The sequence below is a fragment of the Rhinolophus sinicus genome, linkage group LG02 (genome assembly GCF_036562045.2).
Source record: "Rhinolophus sinicus isolate RSC01 linkage group LG02, ASM3656204v1, whole genome shotgun sequence".
Taxonomy (NCBI): Eukaryota; Metazoa; Chordata; class Mammalia; order Chiroptera; family Rhinolophidae; genus Rhinolophus; species Rhinolophus sinicus.
Genome location: NC_133752.1, coordinates 160,856,157 through 160,881,021, shown reverse-complemented (window position 1 = coordinate 160,881,021; position 24,865 = coordinate 160,856,157). Strand labels below are relative to the sequence as shown.

The 24,865-nt window shown below is 37.8% G+C and overlaps 1 protein-coding gene across 2 annotated transcripts in view; it reads right to left on the bottom strand.

Moving 5' to 3' along the window:
• Positions 1–24,865, bottom strand: part of TMTC1 (transmembrane O-mannosyltransferase targeting cadherins 1) — a 231,062-nt gene that overhangs the window by 172,891 nt on the left and 33,306 nt on the right. The gene's annotated exons all lie outside the window — the stretch shown is intronic.

Genomic DNA, 24,865 nt, shown 5'->3' with positions numbered 1-24,865 from the left:
ATTAACACTAATTTATCGTTTAGGGACACAAACATACGTGGTAAAATGATTTTAAAAAATTGGGAAAAATAGACACAAAGTTCAGGATAATGTTACCTCTGAGGAGGTCGGGAGATAATGGGTTGAGGAAAAAATACCCAATTCACAGAAATTACTGTATTATTAATTCTCTAAACTTTATGTAAATTTTAATAAAATTCTTTATCTCATAAGCATTTAACTTTTAAAGTAAAACAAAGAAAAAGACTATATAAAAGTGAGGCAACAAACATAAGCTAACGTGACATATAGTTCACATTTTTTTCTCACAAAGACAGACTAAAATTCATTATAAAACTCAGCTATATCTGTGCCAAATTCTTAGTATAGTAATTTCTCATTTTGAATTATTAGATCATCATATAATAAAGGCAGAATTGAAAGACTACCAGTGAATGATAGTGTTTATAAAACACAGAACCCAGATAAATGACAAAAGTACTATAAAATATATTATTCATGCCTGGTTCATAATTAATTATATGCCCTAAAGAGAAAAGATGTTCTAGTAATAAAGTTTTTGTCATTTTAGGAGACATATTTATTTGATGTGCTATTTCATGATAGTCTATCATTTGCTAGAGCATTCAATCTTCCATAAATAGCATTTCAAAGTCATCACTGGAGCTGACTTTGAGGGGGAAAATGATATTTAAGACCTCCAACTGTTAAAACCCAATCTTCAAATTCAAGACTTTATTTTTTTTCCCTTCTGCCAATGATAGTTCAAAGGAGAGCACGTGAATCTGAAAAACAGGCTGCCTACTGGAAGAATTCCATTTCTGGCCTCTGAGCTTTTTTAAGACCTAAGCCTTTATATACAGACCCACCTACGCTCAGAATTCCACAGCCTGACTGAGTTGGTTGCCAAGTATTTGGCCTGAGCAGAATTAAAAAAAACATACACCGTGTTCTAGTTCGTCTAATGCTGCTCTGGGAAACAACAGTTCCATCCCAGAGGACACCACCCAACCCCACATACAAGCCTGGGAGAGCTGCAGCCTACACGTAGGTGACTGGGCCAGAGATGCAGAGGTAAGGCAGGGGGAGGGGATGCAGAGGTAAGGCCTGAAGAGGAGAAGCAGCAGCTGGGCACATTAAAACATCCCAGATTTGCGCCCTCATTTCTGACTGTTCAACATCTCAAACCAGCTCACTAGCTGTATTTGATATCTTCCTATAAGATACAAGCAAATTACATGAAAACTGCTCTTTATAGACATCAGGGACATTTAAACACAGTGTTTATGTTCTTAGTAATAGAGAATCCATGCCATCTCCCAACCTGAATATAATTCCAGAGAAGCTCTCCTTAGATTTTTAATAAAGCCCTCTTCCACCTACATCTGAATCTGTGAGTTTAAGAGGAAATAGGCCTATGGCCAACAACCACATAAACAGAGGTACACACCACTGTGTTCCCCCAGGAGGGCAGCCAGCCCTAGCCTCTCTTCAATTGTATTTGGAATCCTACTTTCTTCTCTCCACACTCATCAAAAGCTTTGTAACAGTATCTGACCACTACTGCACCTGTTATCCTTTAACAAACCAACAATTCCATCCATGGTTAAGAGCTGGCCATACCAACACGATATTATCAAACCACGATAGAAATGATCTCTGGATATCAGCAGCACATAATAAAAACATTTCTGAAAACACACCGGAAAAAAAATAAAAAATCAGAAAGCAAGGTAAGGCAATACTGTCAATATAGAGATTATTCTGCAGTTATGAGGATTTGGTCATATCAAGAAATTAAATGGACACATAAAAAATTATCCTTTTCAAATACCTACATGATTGATACATGTTTCCCCGAAAATAAGACCTGGCCGGACAATCAGCTCTAATACATCTTTTGGAGCAAAAATTAATACAAGACCCGGTCTTATTTTACTATAATATAAGACCGCTTCTCATAGAATAGAATAGAACAGAACAGAACAGAACAGAACAGAATAGATACAATATAATAAACATAATACAAAATATAATATAATATAATATAATATAATATAATATAATATAATATAATATAATATAATATAATATAATATAATATAATATAATATAATATAATATATAACATAACATAATATAATACCAGGTCTCATAATTAATTTTTGCTCCAAAAGACGCATTAGAGCTGATTGTCCAGCTAGGTCTTATTCTCGGGGAAACACAGTAAGTAGATGTAGTTAAGAGATCACAAATCGTGTAAACATGGTAACAGGACAGCAAACAGCCCTCTCCACGACATCCAGAAGTCACTGCTGAGTACTGCAAGGGGATAACACTGCTGCTCTGGCCTGATTAGGCTGAGAGCATCATCAGATGCAATTGAATCACCCAAAATGTCAAAATATGGCAAAGAAACCATACATATAATGTTGCAGGAGCTCTGCATCTGGAAAAATTTGATGTGTGATTTATGGAGCGTGTGCTTTAGCACTGCATGATTAAAGCAAAAGGAAGGAAAAGAAAAAGGCTCTGTATTGTGGTCCCAGATTGACTTTCTGAAACATGAAGTCTGTTATTTTGCATGTTGTATATACAGCTGTGGAAATAGGAGCTCCAAATCAAGGTAGATAGCTTGGGAACCTAGGGGACCAAAACACTTACATTTGTTTTGAATGTTTAGTAATAAGAGGGTTTATCCCTTTCCATTTGCAGGTGCTCATGGTAGCAGTGTTATTCTCCAGTTATTGCAAAAGGAAAGAGAATTTGAAAATTGTAAGTTTTAAGCAAAACACTCATTCCACTCAAAACTTATACCATACAGTGTTAAGCATCTTCTGCGTGTCTAATAGTAGGAAACCTTTTAAAAGAAAAAAGGCGCTTTAAGATGCTTGAGGCTTCATCACAGGAATATTACACTTTGGGGCTGAGGCTACACGGAGCAACATAAATGACACAATGTGGTACCTTGAATATCAGACTCCATTTTTGAGATCCAGCTCCTAATTAGCTGTGACAGAGAATGAGACTTCATGAGGCAAACAGGAGCAGCACCAGATGCTGGGAGACTTCTCAGATTTGGAAGGAGACAGCTGATAACGGAGCAGCCCCTGTCCATCCAGAAACTCAAACATTGTCATTTGAACTCAGCCCCTGGGGATAAGGAGGATGCTGCTCTCTAGAGCCTCTGAGACAGTCCTGAGCAGGAGAACTGCACCAATGACAGCTGAAAGGAGCCTCCCACATCTGAAATCAGGGGTACAAGGTTTTGCAAGCTTGGGTGGGCCTTAAAAATCACCTGACCTGTTCATTTCACACATCAGGAAAGGGGAGAGTAAAGAGACTAATTGACTGAATTCCCCGAGTCTTGGCCTCCACTTTTCTAACTCCAGGTCCTCGATCCCTCACTACAGAAAGCAGAGCATCAGCATTTGGTAGGAATGCAGACTGTCAGGCCCCATCTCAAGCCAACTGAACCAGGATCTATTTTTAAACAAGAACCCCAGAAGATTCCCACGCACATTAAAGTTTGAAAAGTACACTTCTACCCACACTGCTTAACTCTTCCAAGCCAGCAAAGCAGATCTAGAGACAAACTTCCTGGGTTCCAATCTCTACTCCTTCACTTACTAGCTGTGTGCCCCTACGTAAATTCTTTAAACTTTCTTTCTCTGCTTTCATCTGTAAAATTCATCACAAATACCTATCTCATAAGGTTCTTATGAGGGTACTCCATAATTTTTCGTTATTACTCTATGTTAAAACGTCTGCTTACTCTACTGTCTGTCGGATGGACTGGGAGCCCCTCAGTGGCAGGGAATTTCATCTGTGTATTCCCGATCTCTCCTTTGTCCTCTAGCCTCCAGGCCGACCCATATGGTCTATCAGTGAGCTGCCCTATCCTCTAGTTCACAGGGGGAGCCCTGGATTAAGAGGAAAGGGAGATCAGGGTATTTATTGCCCAGACTCCCTCCCTGCTGGGTCATCTCAGGCAGGTTGGTGCCTCCACCAAAGTCTCCTATCAAGGTGACCTTTCCTGCAGGGGTCTCTCTCTTCTTAGGCTCTGGGTGTTAACAGCCCCTCTGCTTTTACTGCCCTCCCCTGTGCAAACAATCCTTTTGTAAATAATCCTCATCCTATTATCCTAATTTGATTGTGACATCTCTTTGCTGGTGTGACTCTGACCAATACACCATACTCCATTCACCCCAAAAATATTCCTGCACATCAATGAGGCCAAACGTGATGCCAATTGTGGAAGAGACAGAGGTAAAATAAAAATGAAAAGTGCCTGAGTTAGAGGAATTGAGATTCTGGACCTGACACTGTATCTGGCACAGAGCAGATATCCTTCAAAATGGATAAATATAATTTCCTGTTCTCATTAAAACTTTTCCTCAATCCTGTATCAAAAGTGTTTGCCATGGGGTACCCCAAGCACCTGCTGGCTACCTACAGCCAACATGTCAACAAGGATTGAGAGAGGGTGGGGAACAGCCACACAAGTGAATTGGAGCCTCATGGAAGGACACAGATAAGACAAGTGCTTTATGGATTGAATCCAAATCTACTTATTTTTATTTAATAAAAATCAAAGACTGGAAATACTTTACCTGAGAGAGTCGGATTTTAAAAATAAACACGGGAAGGTGAGTTTTGCAGCTTTTCTGTCAGATCAAACCACGGCATGCAGCAAAATTCACATCATCTGCCAAAGAATGGTCCCCCACACAAATATCTTGGCTGCTGCTTTTTTAAAAAACATAATTTGTGGAAAACAGGCACATTTCTTAGGAGGCGGATGGATTAAGCTAAATGTCGTATTAGCAATATGTGTCATTTAAAACTCTGAGCTTGAGGCTTTGCAAAATCATCTGCTTGAAAGTTCATCAAATTAATACCCACGCTTTAGAGACTGGGAGATGTCATCAATTTTCTCCCACTTCTTCCTTTCCAAAAAGGTGAGACTCTACCTTTAGAATCACCTCTGAGAAGGATCACCAGGGGATGACAGCTTTAGAGGATGGTGGGTATTAGCACTAAGATGACACAATTATCTCCTGATGTTAACAAAGGCTTTCATCTGCTCTGCCTTCAGCTATCACCAGTTTGAATAAAGGCTGGGAAATCTATAATAATGGTTCTTAGGTTCCAAAATCTGAAAGGTCAACTTGGTCCTGATTCATTTGGAATATACGAAGGGGAAGGGTCACAGTGAGAAATTCCACTTAGTATCTGTTCGAAAAAGGGGGAAGGTTCTTACTTTATTGGTATTTTTGTTAGAATCTGTTAATATGAAGCATGAGTTTTTAAGTCCCCTGCTTTATGCAGGGGATTTATGCAATAACTACAGTACTTCTTCTTGCAAGGACCATCTCTATTAACACTGAAGGAAACAGTAGTGGATTTTACATATTCTTGAGGAATGTCATGAATTACAATTTAGAGGTGGGAGTAGCTACTAAGTAGTAAAGTCACATTAATGAAAATCCATTTTCTGACATTTTCTGACAAGGAACTCCAGTTCTTATTAAAAGAGAATTTAATTCATGAAAGAAATGGGCTTAATAATAGCCTAAAAATCTAGTGAATTTCTTAAAGACATAAAAGCAAAGCAGTGGAGAGTAAAGTTTATGTTCTTGGAACAAAAATAGTAAGAAAAAGAAAGAAAAGACTGTTTAGAAACTCCTCCTTTTAAAGCAAGTACTATAAGAAAATATAAAAGAAAGTCTCTGAATCTAACATTAATTATATTTTCTCCTCTCATTTACTTGAAAGAAGATAACCAAATAATATCATATAAAAATGTTCATGCTTTGAATCCATTAAAACACACACACACAAAAAAAATCAAATTAAATGTTGCTATATAGCTATACAACTGTACACATCTTTCCAATTACTTTAGTTAATGCTTTTTCTTATGCATTTAAAGATTTTTGGCACAGTTGACCCAATTCTTCTAAACTGAATATCAATTCCCATGTGGTTCCAGTATATTCCTTCCATTATTATACAGTTTTTCTTGGCTACTATTTTCTTTTGCTCATTCTTTTTTCCCTACTACAACATTCAAGCAACTTTATTCTAATTCCCTATAAGCTATGCCATGTATTATGATTATTCCATTTGATCGTAATATCTTTTCCTGGAATTAGTCAACTGACGACTATGTGTATAATATGGTATTAAACACTGCTGGGACTTAAAAAAAAAAAAGACTCACACCACAAGGGTGTTAAAATCTTTTTGAAAAGGGAACACATAATAAACATTACAAATACAAGGTAGTACGTGATCATTGCAGAATCAGTAAAGCAATACCAGGGCAATGGTCCTTGGGATAAGAGACAACCAGACTGGGCTGCATGCTCAGGAAAGAGTATCAAAGGCAAGAAGAAATTATTGAGTGAGTAGAAAAGAAGGTACAAAGGTGAATGACAAAGGGAAATAATGGCAACCAGAAACACAGAGTGTATTCCAGTGAAAGTGAGGAAAGCCATTTGCCGGGAGTCAAAGCTTCCAGTAGAAAGGCATTGGGAGATGAAGATAAACAGATGGGCTTGAAGCCAATGAGTCAATGAATGTCCAGAAAAAGGCACTGTGGGAGGGTCAGAGATTGCCTAAAAGGCCAGATAAATCCAGTCCTCTACACCCAGTTCTCCTACCTACCACCGTGGGTTTCCACATCCATGAAATGTTGATAATAATAGTACCCATCTCAAAGAGATTCCCTAAGCAATAAATAATAAAACTCTACCACAGTGCTCAGCACATACAAGGGATCAAATTTTTGTGTTTTAATTTTCTTCCTATTATTAGCCACACTAAGGAGTCTGGACATTATGTCACCATTAAAGAGGTCTTGGTGTAGACTGATGTGATGACTCACTCATCTGGCAGAAAACCGCCCTTCGTCCTGACCAGAGGAAGAAGGTCATTCTTCCCACATGCCCTTTATGCAGCTTTCTCAGTGCAGTTTAAAGTCAATCCAATAACACGAATCTGAACTGAGTTCTTACCCAGACACGCCATTCCATTATACCCAAGGGCCTCCAGAACCAAGCTCCTAGCTCTGTACTCAGCTGAAGTTTCCCAATAATGCTCCAGTACCTGCTCTTACAGATGCTAAGCTTCACAGTACAGTGGACATGGACATGGGTAGGGAAAGACCTGAATTCAAATGCTGACTACATGTGTCCCTCTTGACAAGCTATGTTCTCTAAGCTCAATTTTCTCACATGTAAACCATGGCAATAATAAAACTAATCCGGGTACGTTTGGATGAGATTTAAATGAGATAAAGAAAACACAATTGGCACATCATTTAAAATAGAAGGCTAGGCACTGACTATTATCTAATTAACCCTAAAAACAACTCTGTGAGGCACATGATTGTTATTCACATTTTACAGATAAAACTGAGGCTTAAAGAATTAACTACTTTGCAAAGTCCCAAACATCACGGGTGGCAGAGCTGCATCAGAACCAGGCAGTCTGACTCCAGCACTAACTACCGCACTCTCTCCTTCCCATCCCCTCAGAACCCCAAGAGGGTAATTATGTGGACTAGTGTCAGTTTCACCAGGCCCAGGGCCACACTGACCTCACTGAATCACGTGTGAGAATGTCTCTGGTTGACGTAAAAGCACTAACCAAAGAGAAATCCTTAATATCCTTCAGGAAGTTGTTAACTTATTATCACAATTTTTTATTCCTAATGATAAAAACTAACAGCCATTTTGATGACATAGACAGGTCTTCAGAGTTAGGTTAAGGTCCCGGATGTTACCACACTCATGTCTCTTTTCATTACAGAATTAACACATTTTGATAAAAACTTCCATCTTCTAAACACATTCAACCGTCTCCCTCTCCCAGCTCTAACCTGACAAAATTTGCAATCAGGTTGGCTTTATGCTTTAATGTGGGCTTGAATTTTTTATGAGCTACTTCTCTGTTACTCCTTATCAGTCTTCCTGTCAGTTTCTGTACCTTCAATAATTTTTCTCAATATATCATGTTCTTTTCTTCACCTGTTTCAATATTGCTCTTCTCACTCTTGTTTTGCTTGGGAGGCTTCCCATTTCTTTGTTTTGACAACCCGAGGCCTTTTTTTTTGCCTTTCAGTGCAGTTTCCATAGAACATTAACGTATGTGAAGCTGCTTACTTATTTTTCTTTGAAGACATATACTCAACAGTTTACTGGGTAAAATAACTTGCTTCTGATACTATTTCTGGAGGCTTTGTATGTTTTTGTAATGCAATGATCCTGTTCTCTTTCACTCCACCCAGGAATTTAATGTGCCCTAAAATATATGTTGGTACATCTGCTTTCTCACTGAGCAGACAAAAGGTATCTATTTAAACGATGATTCATTCTTGCCAAATCCAATATTGCCCTTGTATTCTTACATTTTCACATTAAACTTCAGGAAAGTTCAAGTGTGATATCCACAGGGATGATTTACTTCTTCTGAGCATACTGTTGAGTTTGCCTGCCTCTAATAAGGCCACATGCCTTTTCTAACTTAAAGAATAGCTGACATGCTCTGAATTTTTCAAGTGGGTTCTAGGAGATGCAAGACTTTTTTATATGGATGACCCTCTGACCCCTTCCCAGAATATCAGTATTTCTTGCATTTCCTCCCATTTGGCATGTTCTTCCTTTGTTCTGTCACAGATTAGTACCTGTGCCTATAAACCAGGAGATCGTAAGTTATCTTAACAATTCTACAAACCAAACAGGGAATGAATATATAGAGAGAAATATCTGAGCAAAAGATTTTAAGCATATACAGTATTTCCCATGCTTTTCATATTGAACTGCCACTAGCAGTATTTCACAAAGCTCATTTTTTTTCAATAATACAACTTAATTTTACATTAACTGCAATAATTAGTTATTTGGAGTTTTTATTTTCTTCTTTTGCTTTTTACAACAAATGCCATTATGGTAGATATATTTAGGAGGGATAAATCCTTCTGCCTCAAGATTTCTATTGTCACTTTCAACTACCATGTTTCCCCAAAAATAAGACCAAGTCAGACCATCAGCTCTAATGCGTCTTTTGGAGCAAAAATTAATATAAGACCCAGTCTTATTTTAATATAAGACCGGGTATAATATAATATAATATAATATAATATAATATAAGGTACAATATAATATAATACTGGGTCTTATATAATATAATATAATATATAATAAATATAATATAATATAATATAATACCGGGTCTTATATTAATTTTTGCTACAAAAGACGCATTATAGCTGATTGTCTGGCTAGGTCTCATTTTTGGGGAAACATGTATTATGATTAAGGGGATTACCTGGAATCTCCAGGGCTATTTCAACTCTGTGTAAACATAGTGAGAACATAATTTGGTAGATCTGTTTATATGAACTCTGCTTCTCGACAATATTTCACTTCTGTCATAAGAATTAGCCTATTCCAGGCTAATTGAAAATATCTACTAGGTAAACAACCTATCGTATCCCCACTGAGTTTTCATGAAATCCTAGACCCAAGATGAGACTGGATTAGGTGAGCAGAAGTAACGATGATGACAGAAGAAACACCAACACCCCCTCAGAGGGCTGGACCCTCATGAAAGTATATAACCCTCACTGTTCTGAAAGGAGGAGCCGTTCTTAGACTGACAACCTGATCACGTTTTTTTGTTTGTTTGTTTGTTTTTTAACAGGATTTTATTGGGGAACAGTGTCTACTTCCAGGATTTATTTCCAAGTCGTTTGTTGTCCTTTCAGTCTTAGTTGTGGGGGGCGCAGCTCAGATCCAGGTCCCGTTGCCATTGCTAGTTGCAGGGGACGCAGTCCACCATCCCTTGTGGGAGTCAAACTGGCAACCTTGTGGTTGAGAGGATGCACTCCAACCAACTGAGCCATCCAGGAGCTCAGTGGCAACTCAGCTCAAGGTGCCGTGTTCAATTTTAGTTGCAGGGGGCAGAGCTCACTATCCCTTGCGGGACTCGAGGAATTGAACTGGCAATCTTGTGGTTGCGAGCCCACTGGCCCATGTGGACATTGAACTGGCAGCCTTCGGAGTTAGGAGCATGGAGTTCTAACCGCCTGAGCCACTGGGCTGGCCCCTGATCACGTTTTGAAGTGATGAGATTTCCCACAAAAACAAGCTTTCTCATTGTAGAATATATAGTGAGTTGGTTTTAAGAGCAAAGACTCAAGAGTCAAGCTGTAGGGGTGTGATTTCCAGGTTCTCCACTTATTAGCTGCTTATTTGGGGCAAGTTACTTATCCTCCCTGGGCCTCCATGATTGCATCTGTATAATGTGAATAATAATGGCATCTAACTATAGAGTTGTTTGAAGATTAAGTTAATATATGTAAAGTTCTTAAAACAGTGTTTTAAATACTCAATGAATGTTAGCTATTATTATTAATTATACGTAATATACTCTAGAGGACTAGTTATTAGAATTCAGTATTATATCCAATAAGAGAACTGTTACTTCATCATTTAGCAGGTGTTTGATCAACATTTGTGAAATACACCATCATTGAAGTGATGACATTTCATAAACACTCCATCACAAAAGTTAATGAGTATAGAAGAAAGTTGACTGCACTTGTTATTCAGGTGCAAATCCTCAGAAGGTAAGGTAAGCATTGCTAAGAGTCACTGCTGGCTCAGATGGACCAGGGAATCAGGAGGGTTTTGGGTCAAGGGAGCCAGAAGAGCCATATCCACCTATGCTAGGCTGAGCATCAACTGTACAGCAGATGTTCTTCAAGGTGACAAGAAACACGAGAAAAAAAGACAAATCTCTGAGTCAGTCTCATGCAATTTAGGACTTTCTCAGATTAGATCTCTTTGGGTTATTCCAAATCCAAAGATGCTCCACAGGTGTCTTATAGATATAGGTTAAGGAGATCAAGATAAAGTGAAACCTAGAGATCACTCTGGGTACATTTTCTTCCCAGCCACATAGGTCTTTCAGTCCATTTTCTGTGTGGAAATTGACTGTATCATGAGCTTAACCAGAGGTTGAATCATAATTAGACAAGAAAAATATAGTAACAAAAAGTAACCTATATATAGAAAACAAAGCAAACAACAAAGGGAATGACACAATGTTAACGTAGACTTCAGCTATACCAACACTGTTTTACTCCTTAGGAAAAGCAAAAACCCATGAAGGACTGGAAATAAATATGACCAAACATATAATATGGGTGTTTGTTATATTATTTTTCATACTCACCAGAATACTTTAAATTTCTCAGACCAGGAAAAAAAAGAAAAAAAGAAAAGCAGCCTTTTCATTACTTAAATTGTCTCTCCTAAAAAAATTATCATCTATGTAGAAAATCCAAAGGAATAAAAAACAAACAAACAAACAAACAACAACAACAAAAACCCTTTGGGAACAAATAAGCAATTAGAGCAAGGTTGCAGGATACCAGGTTAATATACAAAAGTCAATTGCTTTCCTATGTCAACAATGAACAAGTGGAATTTTATACTAAAAACACATCCCCCAAAATGAAATACTTTGGTATAAATCTAACAAAATATGTACAAGATCTATATGAGGAAAACTCTGATGAAGGAAATCAAAGAACAACTAAATAAATGGAGAGATACTCCATATTCATGTACAGGAAGACTATATATATTATCAAGATGTCAGTTCTTCCCAACTTAACCTATAGATTCAATGCAATCCCAACCTAAACCCCAGCAAGCTATTTTTTGGATACTGATTCTAAAGTTTATATGGCGAGGCAAAAGATCCAGAACAGCCAACACAATATTGAATAAGAATAGTTAGAGGACTAATACTACCCACATTCAAGACTTACTACTGTTCTTTGACAAAAAAACAAAGGTAATACGATGAAGCAAAGATAGTCTTTTCAACACATGGTGTTGGACCATATGAAAAAACAATCTAGACACAGATCGTAAACCCTTCATGAAAATTAACTCACAGTGGATCATAGACTTAAATGTAAAATAAAAAACTAAAAAATTCCTAGAAGATAACATAAATAAACACCTAGATGACCTTGGGAATGGCTATGACTTTTTAGACAAAACACCAAAGGCATGATCCATAAAAGAAATAATTGATAAGCTTGATTTCACTAAAATTAAAAACTTCTGCCTTGTGAAAAATAATATCAACAGAAAGAGAAGACAAGTTACAGACTGGGAAAAAATATTTGCAAAAACAAGTCTGACAGAGGATTGTTACCCAAAAAATACAAAGAACTCTCAAAACGCAACAATAAGGAAAAAAAAGAAAAAAGAAAAAAAACAATGATCCAATTAAAAAATGGGCCAAAGACCTTAAGAGATAGCTGACCAAATAAAATATATAGATAACAATTAAGCATATGAAAAGATACTTCACATCATTTGTTACCAGGGAAATGAAAATTAACACAACAATGAGGTACCACTACACACCTACTGGAATGGCCAAAATCCAAAACACTGATAACATCAAATGCTGAGATGATGTGGAGCAACAGAAACTGTCATTCATTGCTGATGGCAATGCAAAATGATTCAGCCATTTTGGAAGAGAGTTTGGTGATTTCTTACAAAACGAAATATATTCCTACCATATGATCCAGCAACTGAACTTCTTGGCATTTATCCAAAGGAATTAAAGAACCTATGTCCACAAGAAAACCTGGACATAGATATTTATAGCTGCTTTATTCGCAATTTCCAAAACCTAGAAGCAGTAGGTGAATGGATAAATAAACTGTAGGTGAATGGATAAATGAACTGTACTACATCCAGACAATGGAATATTATTCAGTTCTAAAAAATGAGCTATCAAGACAAGAAAAAAAAAGGAGGAAACTTACATGCATAAAGACCAACAATTGTCAGGAGTTGGGGAGAGGGAGAGGGATGGGATGAATAGGCAGAGCACAGAGGACTTTTAGGGCAGTGAAAACACCCTGTATGATATTACAGTGATGGGCACATGTCATTATACATTTTGTCTAAACCCACAGAACGTACAACACCAACAACGACCTGATGTAAACTATAAACTGTGAGAGCTATGATGTATCCATGTAGGCTCATCCTTGGTAACAAATGTACCATTCTGGTGATGGATGTTCATAATAAGGGAAGCTATGCATGTGTTGGGATAAAGCTATGCATATGGGAAATCTCTGTACCTTCCTCTCAACTTTGCTGTGAACCTAAAACTTCTCTAAAAAATAGTTTTTTTTAAAAAAGCACAACTAATGACTTACTAGTGTACCACCATGACCACAACAAAACATTGCTTGGGCACGCCTGCAGTGAATGTTTTCCCCAGCTATGCAATGACTTTAAAAAGTCACAATCAAAAGTCCACAAAGCATTATTATCTCAATACACACACACACACACACACACACACACACACACACACACACAATTCATCTTTCAGAAATATCACATAAAAGAGTTTCACTTTGCCGCCACACAACCATCCAACGTAAAATTCAGCAGACACAATAATCGGGGGCCTAGGAATGCATCTATCACTGACCAGCTAGCTCACTGTCACTTCCGAGAACTTCTGAAAAATGGTATCTAATGACTGCTTACAAATGAAATGTGCCACATCCCACCCAGTATTTCACTTTAAGGTAAAGAATATCCTTCTACAAAGTACTGAGCTGGGTTCTCTAAACAGAGAACTCCCCTTATCCTCAGTGCGATGCTGACATGGCCAGGAGCCACGCAGAGCATCAGCACTCAACATGTAATATGGGGGAAATGAAAAGAGGAACAGAATAATGCTCCCAGCATACTTCTGCTTTCACCACAATAGTCCTTTCTAGAAGTTTCTGGTAATTCTTTCCAGGAAACATTGTAAAGGGCTTGACCCCCTACACCCTGGGGCACCCGATATAGTAGAGTCAAATGGAGGTAGTGGATTCAAATCCTGTATCTTCCACTTTCCAGCAGTGTAATGCTTTGCACATTATGCAACTGCCTTTCACATATGTAAATGTGGTGGGAAGACTTACTTCCCAAAAACATGGTGACAACATTAAGTGAGACACCATGTTTGTCTCCTGGCTTGTAACAGTCACTTCATATTGGTTCACTTCTATCTCCCAATGGGAAAGAGCAAATGAATTATTAAACCCAAACTCTACAGACATTGGAAAGTACCATCACAGATGTATTAGACAGACAGCTTATCTCTCCCATGCTCCCTGCAGAAAGACTGGACATTTCAGACTAGTACAAATAATAAGTGCAATTGGGTGCTTGTGTTGTACTGGGCCCCGTGCTAAACTCCTTACATACTTCATGCTATTTATAACAATTATTACTAATAATTAGTTCTATTGTATAGATGTGGTAATCCCTTAATCCAAGTTTATACTGGTACTAAGTAAGAAATCTGTACTTAAATCCACTTTGTGTGAGTCCAGGATCCATGCACCTAACCACGGAGCATGCCATTGTCCATCATTATTAAAGGTAAACAAGGGGAAAAAATCTAAAATTTCATTTGGGGAAAACTGCGTCAATAGAGGCCTTCAAGTCAACATCTTATTTCCCTTCTGTGAAAATGAAACTGTTTCTTATATTCAAGCTCTAAAGCTAAGAGTCTGATACACAGGCTTGGTCAGAATTTACCTTGGCCAAAGTGAATTCTTGGCAGTTAATAGCTGCGGTCTGATGTTGGACAGCACTAGCTACATCACTTTTAAAAACTCAATCAACATTAGGTTGCAGAGCTCCCAATCAATCATGCCAGAAAAAGGTATTTATTTTACATCTGCTCGTTTTCTTTGCCAAGTAGAAAAGCAGTTATGTGCACCAATATGAAATACAACAGTTGCTTGGACACAACACACATAAGAATACACACTTTATGTTTTAGCATCTGAATGCATAATAGGAAGGGATGATCACTTCCATGAAGTTTCCATTAATTTATGTTCTTTGGGAGAAAATCATAAATTGAAAAGGCTTAAATCCATTAGCAGGCATGGATAATAGCATAGCTTCTCCCTATCCTGGGCAAATGTACTTTGAAGGCTCCCGTTAACTTTTATAAAACATGAGAATTCTTCCCAAAGTGACAAAACTGTGTAAAGAAAAATTTGTATAAAATTTTTCTTAAAAATCAAAGAAAATCCTGAGCATTCACAAATAGGCAGGATTAATTATGGTGGGGAAAACATCTCAGAACTACTGCTTTTTCATTCTCAAAAATATAATACTATCAAATGGTTTGAATTTTTTAATCTTCACACTTAAATAATATGCCCCATCTGGGTTTATGATCGGACTGTTCGTACACATGAATCTAAAAGATACGCATGCCACCGCACTTGCTGTCCTTCAACTACAGGAATCAGGGTCCCTTGTCATCTCTCCCAAGTGTTTCCATGACCGGGCTCCTGACAAGCTTCCCAGCCTCATCTCCTGCTACTCATACCCTGAGCTGCTGGCAGACACACACACACACACACACACACACACACACACACACACGCACGCACGCCTCTGTGTCCTCCTTCATGCCTGGAAAGACGGCCCTGCCTTGCGTCAGCTCATTGTCCCATCTGTTAAGACTCAGCTCGATCCGAACTTCCCTGCCTGGCTGAGATATCCTATCCTGTGTATCCCATAGTTCAGTGTACGTACACCTGTCATTGTACTTGCCACCCTCAGTGACATTATCTTCTTATTTGTATGACTTCCCCACTGGGATGTAAGCTAATCCACACTGGGCCAATCAGAGTCTCCTTTGTGGGAATCTGGAGTCAGGACATAGTACATCTCTTAAAGAGATTTGAAATGAGAGGCTATATGAAGCTAGGATTGAGGTAGCCCTGAACTGACCAAATTAAGAAAAGTCAGTCTTTATTTATTTGTTTATTTATTTATTTATTTTTCATACTGAAAGCATCATTTCACGAACAGTTAAACAAATGATATATATTTCATAAAAATTTTTTTAACATATTCATTACTATTTTCCCTCTGTAACACAAATTAAACAAGGATCTTAAAAATTGATAGCAATGAATTCAATTTTTCCTTATGAAAAATCAGTCTCTAAAAAGAAGAAAAAAGGAAAACAAAATGGATTTTTTTAAAAAGCAAGAGACCATGAAGCCCTAAAGAGACAAAAAATATAAATGTTTTGACTTTGCCAGTTCCTGTGTCCAAAAAACAGGCTCAATACCCACGGTGGGGTGCTGTTAGAGTCTAGTGTATCTTTCTAATAAACACCCCAATTTGCTTAAATAACTTCTTAAAAAGTTTTACTCTCTGCAAGAAATGATCCCCAAGGCATAGGTATATAGTAAGTGTTTAATAAATGTTTATTAATCAAAAGAATCAATAAACTATGAAGAGTCAACAGGAGTCAGTTTACAAATGTACCACATTCATTATATCTATGATTGGTTGAAGGTAAAATATGTATAAGGCAAAATGTAATCTCTTCTTTAAATATTGACATTTCCAATCAATGCATTTGACTTACGTTCCAAAGACTTAGCTAGTCAAGAATCCAGAATTAAAAAGGAAAAGAAAAAAATAACACAATGCACATTAGTCTGCTTAGTCACTGTGCGAGCCTCTCATTTTTGTATCTCATTTTAGGCTCAATCTTCAATTCCTGCACAACTTCCAACTGCACACATGCCAATGGAGGAGAGTAATTCAAAGAGACGGGGAAAAGTGACAGTGCAGTTTCATAAGATTTTGACCCAAATAGACCTTAAAACAAGTATCAAATGACATGAGAGTACCCCATCCTGTCTCCCTTCCATCATTTCATAGATACGGAAAATAGAAATCCAGGGAAGTAAACTAACTGGCCCAAGGACCACAGCAAATCAGAATCCAAATTGAACCCAGTTTTCCCACCAACCACGCCATGGCTCCCCACACTACCCCGCGCCACCTCTTGTTTCTTTACATCTGCACAACCCGAAAAACAGCTCCCCTCTTAAATAAACAAACAAACAAACAACACTACACTGCTCAGATATTTTATACACAGCAATGAGGGGCACTGATGAGAGTTTTAATATTCAAGACATCATGTTCTCTTGGTCATCAACTATTATCACACTTGTATTTTCTGCTTAAAAATATCTGGAGATTGCCACCCAATCTTGACTTATTGGAAAAGATTTCTCTCTCCATATAGCTGTAAATTAGGTGCTGTAAAGAAGAGAAAAACAAACTGCAATGAGGATATATGCAGTCCCTCACCCGCTTTGCATGGAAACCAAAAGTACAGTTTTATAATTAAATAGACAACTCTTTTTAATCAAAACTTTTTTTTAATCATAAAAGCAGTATGGAACATAAATCCTTTCATAAAGTCACATTCTTTTCACAGTCACAAAGAAAAATTACTTAAGGGAGCAAAATGCAAAGTGAAAAAAAAAAGTCTATGATAAAGACTAAACAGTCAGGAACTAAAAGCTCTACCACTCAAAAGCTGAAATGTATTGGTTATTCATTAGGTACTGAGGGCATGTCTAGCTCTTAACGTAAGATACAAACATTATTCCTTCCCTCTGTCCAACTATGGCTGGTTTGGGGGGGGTTGGTTGTTTTTCCCAAATTATGATATATTAATTCCCTCCATCCACTAAAAAATCCATACCTCTGCTCCCTTTAAAGACTTTACCAATATTCTTGGAGGTTAAGTCATTAAGAGCAAATCTTTAATGCCAGGCTTCTCATGGAGACTGCTGCTTAGGGTGATTTCAAAATCAATATGCATTTTCTAGATTATATGTAAAGTAATAAAGATCATGGTTTGGATAATGTGAATAGCATTCAATATTAATAAATGTATAACATGAAACACATCTTCCTATATGGTGATAAGGTTATCTAGCTACAAAACTAGTAAGTTAAGTTTCTATTTGATTTTCAACCTAATAATTTATTTGTTCAATAGTAATTCTAAATATAGCAACAATTTTTAATTTAAAAAAGTCAACTGTTATTCTCAAAAACTAAGCATATTGTTTGACACAACTTATAATGAGGATGGCATTCATCACTTAAGAATAAGAGTTAACACTGGCGTCCTATTATCCTCTAAACCTCGCTGAAATTTCCATCATTGCTACCAGAATGTTTTTCTTTTACAATCATTTCCTTGTAAAATATTGTAAACTTGTGAAAAGAGAGAAAACAACTAAATATCATAAGTCAAATCAAGACTAAACCACTATCATAAATACAGCAAAGAAACGGCAAATGGTATGAAAAGATTTCTAAACCATAATTGTTCCACATTGACTTTGGCATAAAATAAGCATGACGGTGGGGGAAGCTAAATCCTAGCACTCCCATTTATAAAACACCACAATTAAAAGCTATATTAAGCTGCTTTCATGTAGTAACTCATTTATTCCTCAGAATAGCTCATGGCATAGGTGTTAGTTTTACTGCCGTCTATACATGAAGAAACTGAGTCACAGAGAATTGAAGTAATTTGCCAAAGGTCATATATACCTGATAAGCAGTCGAGCAGAATCAGAAGCCAGGTAGTCAGGTATGAGTCCATGATCTTTACTGCTATGTAAACATCTACCTCCTAGGTCTTTGTAAGGATTAAAATTGTAAGCTGTACGTAAAACCTGTCACATGATTCCTGGATTCCTGTCCAGTGGTAAGTGCCCACTCCACGGGAGCTACACAAGTACCCAAAATGTTGATTACTGATGCATAATCATGGTGCTTGCTTCTGAATTATAAGAGAATTGTCAAATCATTTGTATTTCCACAGGTCTTTTTTCCTTATGCTGGACAAAAGGTCCCTCTAAACTCTCCTTGAAATAAAAAATAATTTTTTCAAGCATGTGTATTTTTAAGATTCAAGCTACAAAACACAGGACAAGATCAAAACATGTGGCAGACAATTTTCAGAGCAGCAAACTGGAAATCCCACCAAATTGTCTGAAACTGCCATGACCTATTTATTGCCTGCTGTAGAATAATATTCTCATGAAAGAATTATTTATATATACCCTGAGTGTTTACAATGTTAAGATGAACTGATACTGCTTTTATTCACAATCTCTCCACAACCTTTCAGCATGCTATATTAAAAAAGAGAAAGAGAAAAAAATATTAATCTGGATGACAGTAGCATAAACAAAAAGAACAAATAAATCAGCAGCAAACTCCCTACAACACCCGAAGAGCCCTAATTACGTTCATCAAAAGAAGGAAGAAATGCTTGGTGGTCTTGAGATCACGCAGCCTCTTAACCACAAAGGACAGAGGTTGAATATTCCAGATGGTGACTGTTGAGCTGATGAAAAAGTATGGACCTGGATCCTCTTCTAAGGAACCTACTCTAGCAGTGACAAAATTGCATGCCAACCAGAAATGCCTATATTCTGATAGTTTTCTCTTTCAACATATGTCCCTGTGCATCCGGTTGGAAAGCAGATAGATGCCTAAGCTTGACGGCTCTACACTGAGAAAGGAAAGAACTTATCATCCACTGAATGAAATTCACAGGGGATCGAAGATTGCCAAGAACTGGTACCCAATCAAGATTAAGCAGAATGAACCAAGGGTTGTCAGCAGTTAGGAGCTCTACCAACTGCTATCCATAAATTAAAAGAAATTTTGCCTCCTTAGCATGTGATTTATTTGGAAGAAGCTTTTAGTGCTAAATTCTGAAAGAAGCCAAGGAACACTTTATTGAAATGATCCATTTTAGTGCTGAGTTCAGTTCAAGAACCAAGCAGATTTGAATTAGCTTTCAGATGAACTCATCAAGGTAACTCTTGCTTTACCACATACTCTGGTCAGTGAAGGCCAAAATACTTGTATATATAAGCCTTCCTAAGTCCCCTGACTTTAATTACCTCACACTTTCACTTTACTGCCAAACTGGTTTGGGAGGAATAACACTACTCTCAACTAATGGTTGGAAAATAGTAAGAGAAAAAAAACCCTCTTATTCTTTATCCACAAAAGGGAATACTTTTCTGGTAACCTCTGTATTTGACAGGAGCTACTATGAATGAATCTGGGAGCCTCGCTTGGGTACATCAACCCACCAAAGAACATTCAAGGCACATTAATGACACTATTCCAATAAACACAGTTCGTAATTAAGAAGCCTGATAACTCCGACACAGTTTAGACTTGAAAATAACCTTTTAAGTTAATTTAAGGTGGTTGGTGTTCTTAACATGGATTCATCACTGAGGTTTACACTTGCATTAAATTTTAAGTAGGGGAGGGGATTTATTAATATGCATGCACTCACAAACTTCACTTTTAATGTTGGATACATTTTCTGTATAGACTTATGTTAACTCTACACGTTTTCCCTTTGGTCACTTCATTCTTTTTTATTTTTATTTTATTTAATTAATTAACTTATTTGTTTATTAGTTTCAGGGTGCACAAAATGGTCACTTCACTCTTGAAAGCAGCAGCTAAGTGAGATTAAAAATGGTTCATCTGAGATTAGTTAATGGGAATGGTGTATAAAATGGTGGTGGGGGGGTGGGGGGGTAGACACAAGAGAACCTACGTCTTCATCAGTAATACAGGCTTTCCTCATAGATTTTTTTTTTCTGTCACCTGAAAATCTCACTTCACTATTTCACTTTCTCTCAATGCAGCAATGAGGTTGTTAGTAATGATCTGAAACACATTTGCCCTACTCATAGGATCACGTGTGGAACAAAGTTCAAAATCCCACCTCAGGAGTTTAATCTGCACAGTATTTCTTATCTGGGGGAAAAGGAGTGTAACGCAAAGTCTACAGAACTTAAGTACGAAAGCGACATTTAAAAGATCAGTTACCCATTCCATCAGTGAAGCTCATAATATTTAAATGCCTCCCTAAGTCCCCTGACTTTAATTACCTCACAAATTCCTTTAGTGCCAAACTATTCTCTAATCCTAAACCTTAGTTTCTTGGTTGGCATGCCTATGTACAAGGTATTTACAAGAAAAACTTTTAAGGCCTCGTGGAAAACCTAACCATTCTCTCACCCACAAAGATAGAAAATGAGTGCCTTTTGATAGAAAAGGCGCTCATGATAGAAAACTACCATGAGCCTCATCCAGCTAAGTTCCATGAGGGCAGGGCTTTGTTTACTTCACTGCCAAAAATGGCGCCTGGGACACAGTAGGTGCTCAGTAAATATTGTTGAATGAATGATCCATGACAGACCCTGCAGAGTAGCAGAAAAAAAGAGGAAATGAAGAAGAATTTGAAGCAAGAACTGTCGTCTTCAATGCCTTTTGTGATCACTGTTATTTGCATATTAAATCAATCAAATATATATATATATATATATGTGTGTATATATATATATAAAATGACTATAATATATAGGCATATCTATATACATACATATATATGTATATATATATATATATATATATATATATATATATATATACACATATGAGTTCTGAAGATAAGATTTCATGTAGAATTTGCTGAGCTTTCTAATGTGGAAAGGAAAATGTTTCCATGTGTGAATGAATTTGATATAATGAAGAGGGCAAAGGGAAGGAATGCTTATATACAAAATATTTCTCATTTCACATGAAGTGAGTAAAAGGTAGTAGCAACTGAAATTTCATCTAATTCCAGAATGCATACCCTAAGTCCGAGGTTTTCCATAGCACTTCTGACCTATCAGACAATCACTAAGTCATCCCAAAAAAACAGGTAACTAAATAAATGACTAGCAGTAGGATTTTTCCCTGGGTTGGGATTTCCCCCATGTTTAGTATTATAATTTCTGAAAACATTTTACCTGATGGTACTTAGCCAATTCCTTTGTCAGCCTAATGCCATGCATGCAAAGCAAATACATACTAGCTAAACGGTCTTGAAGTTCGACCAAAAGAAAAAAAGAAAAAAATTCCACACAGACTCATTCCCTTGCTGATAGGTCCACCATTTTCATGATGCATCCTGGTGTTCAGAAACTGGAATAATAATATCCATAACACTGAACTACTGCTAATGATGCAGCTGGCTGCCATGCACTGAATGGCCACTGCATACCAGGCACCTAATATATGCTTATTAATGTCCTATAGCTTTCAGTCCTCACAACCAATCTGAGAATAAGGGGCTACTATTACATCCCCTTTTGGAGATGAGAAAACTGGGGCTCCCAGAGACAAAATAACTTGTCCAGGATCAAGTAAGCAAAGGAGCCATGATTTAAATGCTGTCTGCAGAGGTCTTAAGAACTAAGATAACATTGTCTCTTTGGACTTTGATTTGCTTTACCTGATCACCTTCTAACAAAATTATAGACATTGTTTTCAAAACTAATTTTAATACAATACAATATATGACACGTTTCTTTTCCAAAAAGGGAAAATATATGCTGACTTTTCTCTCCAAGAAGGAATAATGGTCCTTCCTGCCCACAAAGAGGTTCACTTAGTGAGACTTTGACCCAGTTCTATCTGCACTGTGTACTGCTCTCTAGGAATCACTCCTTTTAAAGTAGCCTGGTGCCCAGGGTTAAAAAAGGACAAAACATAACCCACAAAAGCATGTCATCTAATTAAATGTATTAGCACCAAAACCTGATATCAAAGCCAACAGGTGCCTCAATTGTGGACTCAAGGATGGCAGCAAGAAGCGTTCAACCCCTGAGAGTTCAACAGGGAGGCCAGCTCCACAGAGAATGGTACAAGTACTGCCTCGTCCCCAAAGCTAAGTCCTTGCCCAGGACTCTGGACTGTAGGGCAAAGCACAAGTTTAGGGGTCAAACAGCTTGAGTTCCAATCCTCACCTTCCCACTTACTAGCTACATAGATGTGGAGAAGCGTTTTTAACCTCTAAGATCTTCCATTTCCTCCTGGTAATGGGAACTATAATATCTACTCTAAACGGATACTGTGATGGTTGCATAGGATAAAGCATGGGAAGTGCTAGCCCACTTCCTGATACATAGCAGATAGGTAACAGATATAAAATCATCTTCCCCCTCCTGAAAGACCTTCTTCATTGGTCTGCGGGACCTGACTCATACTGGCTTGCGAGAGATGACTACTGAGTTTTCAGGAATTTTGCAAGCTAGTTATTAAATACAGCCATTATTAAAAAAATAAATTATATAAGCTTAAAATTAATCATGTCAGAAACAAGGTAATAAATACTCAAAGCTCATCATTTCCTAATGAGTTTACATCATTTAACTGCTATCTATGCTCTTGAGGTTATTTACATCTATTGCCTATTAGGTAGTGGAAATAGTGCATAATGGTGGGCTACGGCACTTCTCTCCCAACTCCACATTCAGTAGTGACATCACATTTGTAGCTTGACATCAGCCACAGTAGGAGTATTTACACCCAAACTGGCAAACACTACAACCCAGGATTTCCTTTCCTGGGAAGCCAGTTTACCACATTTACCACCACACCACTGGTATTCATATTTGCTCATATCCCTTTCTGCTTCAGCATCTTTCATCTCTACTCTCCACAAGTTATCTATGTACATACACAAGTCCATCAAATTTAAAATAAAAATGAAAACAAAAACCTAACACCCTCCAGTTAACATCGTTTCCCCCCAATTCCTTCACTATCCAATTTACTGAAAATGTTCCCACACTTTCTTAACGTCCTATCATTAATTTATTCATTTCACAAATATTTGAGCAACTACTATTAGCCAGATGCTACGAAAGGAATCGGGGATACAAATGGGAGCAAAAACTGACATGGCCCCTGCCCCTGTGGAATTCAGTCACACTACTGACTTCTGTCACAGCTTAAACGTCGATAATGCTCTATCAACCTTTTTTTTTCCTCCTCCTCTGCCTCCTTAAAAGTAATTTACAATTTCTCCAAATGTTTTGTCTTCTTTTCTTCCATGACCCTCCACAAAAGAGTCAAGATTCCCTCAGTGTTTTGACTGTTTCTTTCTTCCTTAGGAATTTCATGCATTACTATGTTTTTGTCCTCCTCCCAACCCTCAGAAAACCTGTCTCCCCTCACCTTTCCGTCTCAGTAATTGATGCCACCATCCACTCAGCTGTTTAAGCCAGAAACCCCAAAATACTTGTTTCCTTCCTTTCCCTCGGCTCCCACCCCAAACATGAGCAAGCCCTATTGGATCTGTAGCCAAAAGATATCCCAAATATACCACATCTCTTCATCCCAGTCTCTAGCACTCTCGGCCAAGACCCTTTCTTTTTTCTCAGTCTGAATAAAACCCTCCTAGCCCGTCTCCCTGCTATACTTTTGCCCCCCAACATCATGCACCACAAAGAAGCCAGAATAAACATTTTAATGTAATCATTTCTCTCCAAAATCAGAGAAAGAGAGAGAAATAGAGACAGAGAGACAGAGCGAGAGAGAGAGACAGAGAGAGAGAGAGAGAGAGAGAGAGAGAGATCCAAAATTTCCCTATTCCACTTGAATAAGATAGAAACGTGCTTCCACGGCAAACAGAGCCCTTCATTATCTGGGCCCTACCCACCCCCTTACCTTACCCCTTCCATCCCCACTTGCTCGTTACCCCAAGTTGGAACCCTCTGCCCAGATCTTCAACAATAGTTGCAGGGCTAGCTTATCCTCTCATTCAGGAGGATTCAGGAGGCCTTCCCTGACCAGCCAATGCAAATTGCCCTGGCCAGGTCCCTCTATCACTCTCTATCACACTGTCTACTCATTGTCGGTTATGCAGTATTTGTCTTCCTGTACTAGCAACGAAGCTATGCAAGAGCAAAGACCTCGTGTTTCTTACTCACCAGGATCTCTCTAGTACCTAGAACAGTGCCTGGCACACGGTCAACACTCAACTGATAAATATCAGTTGATGAATGAATGAAAGGATGAAT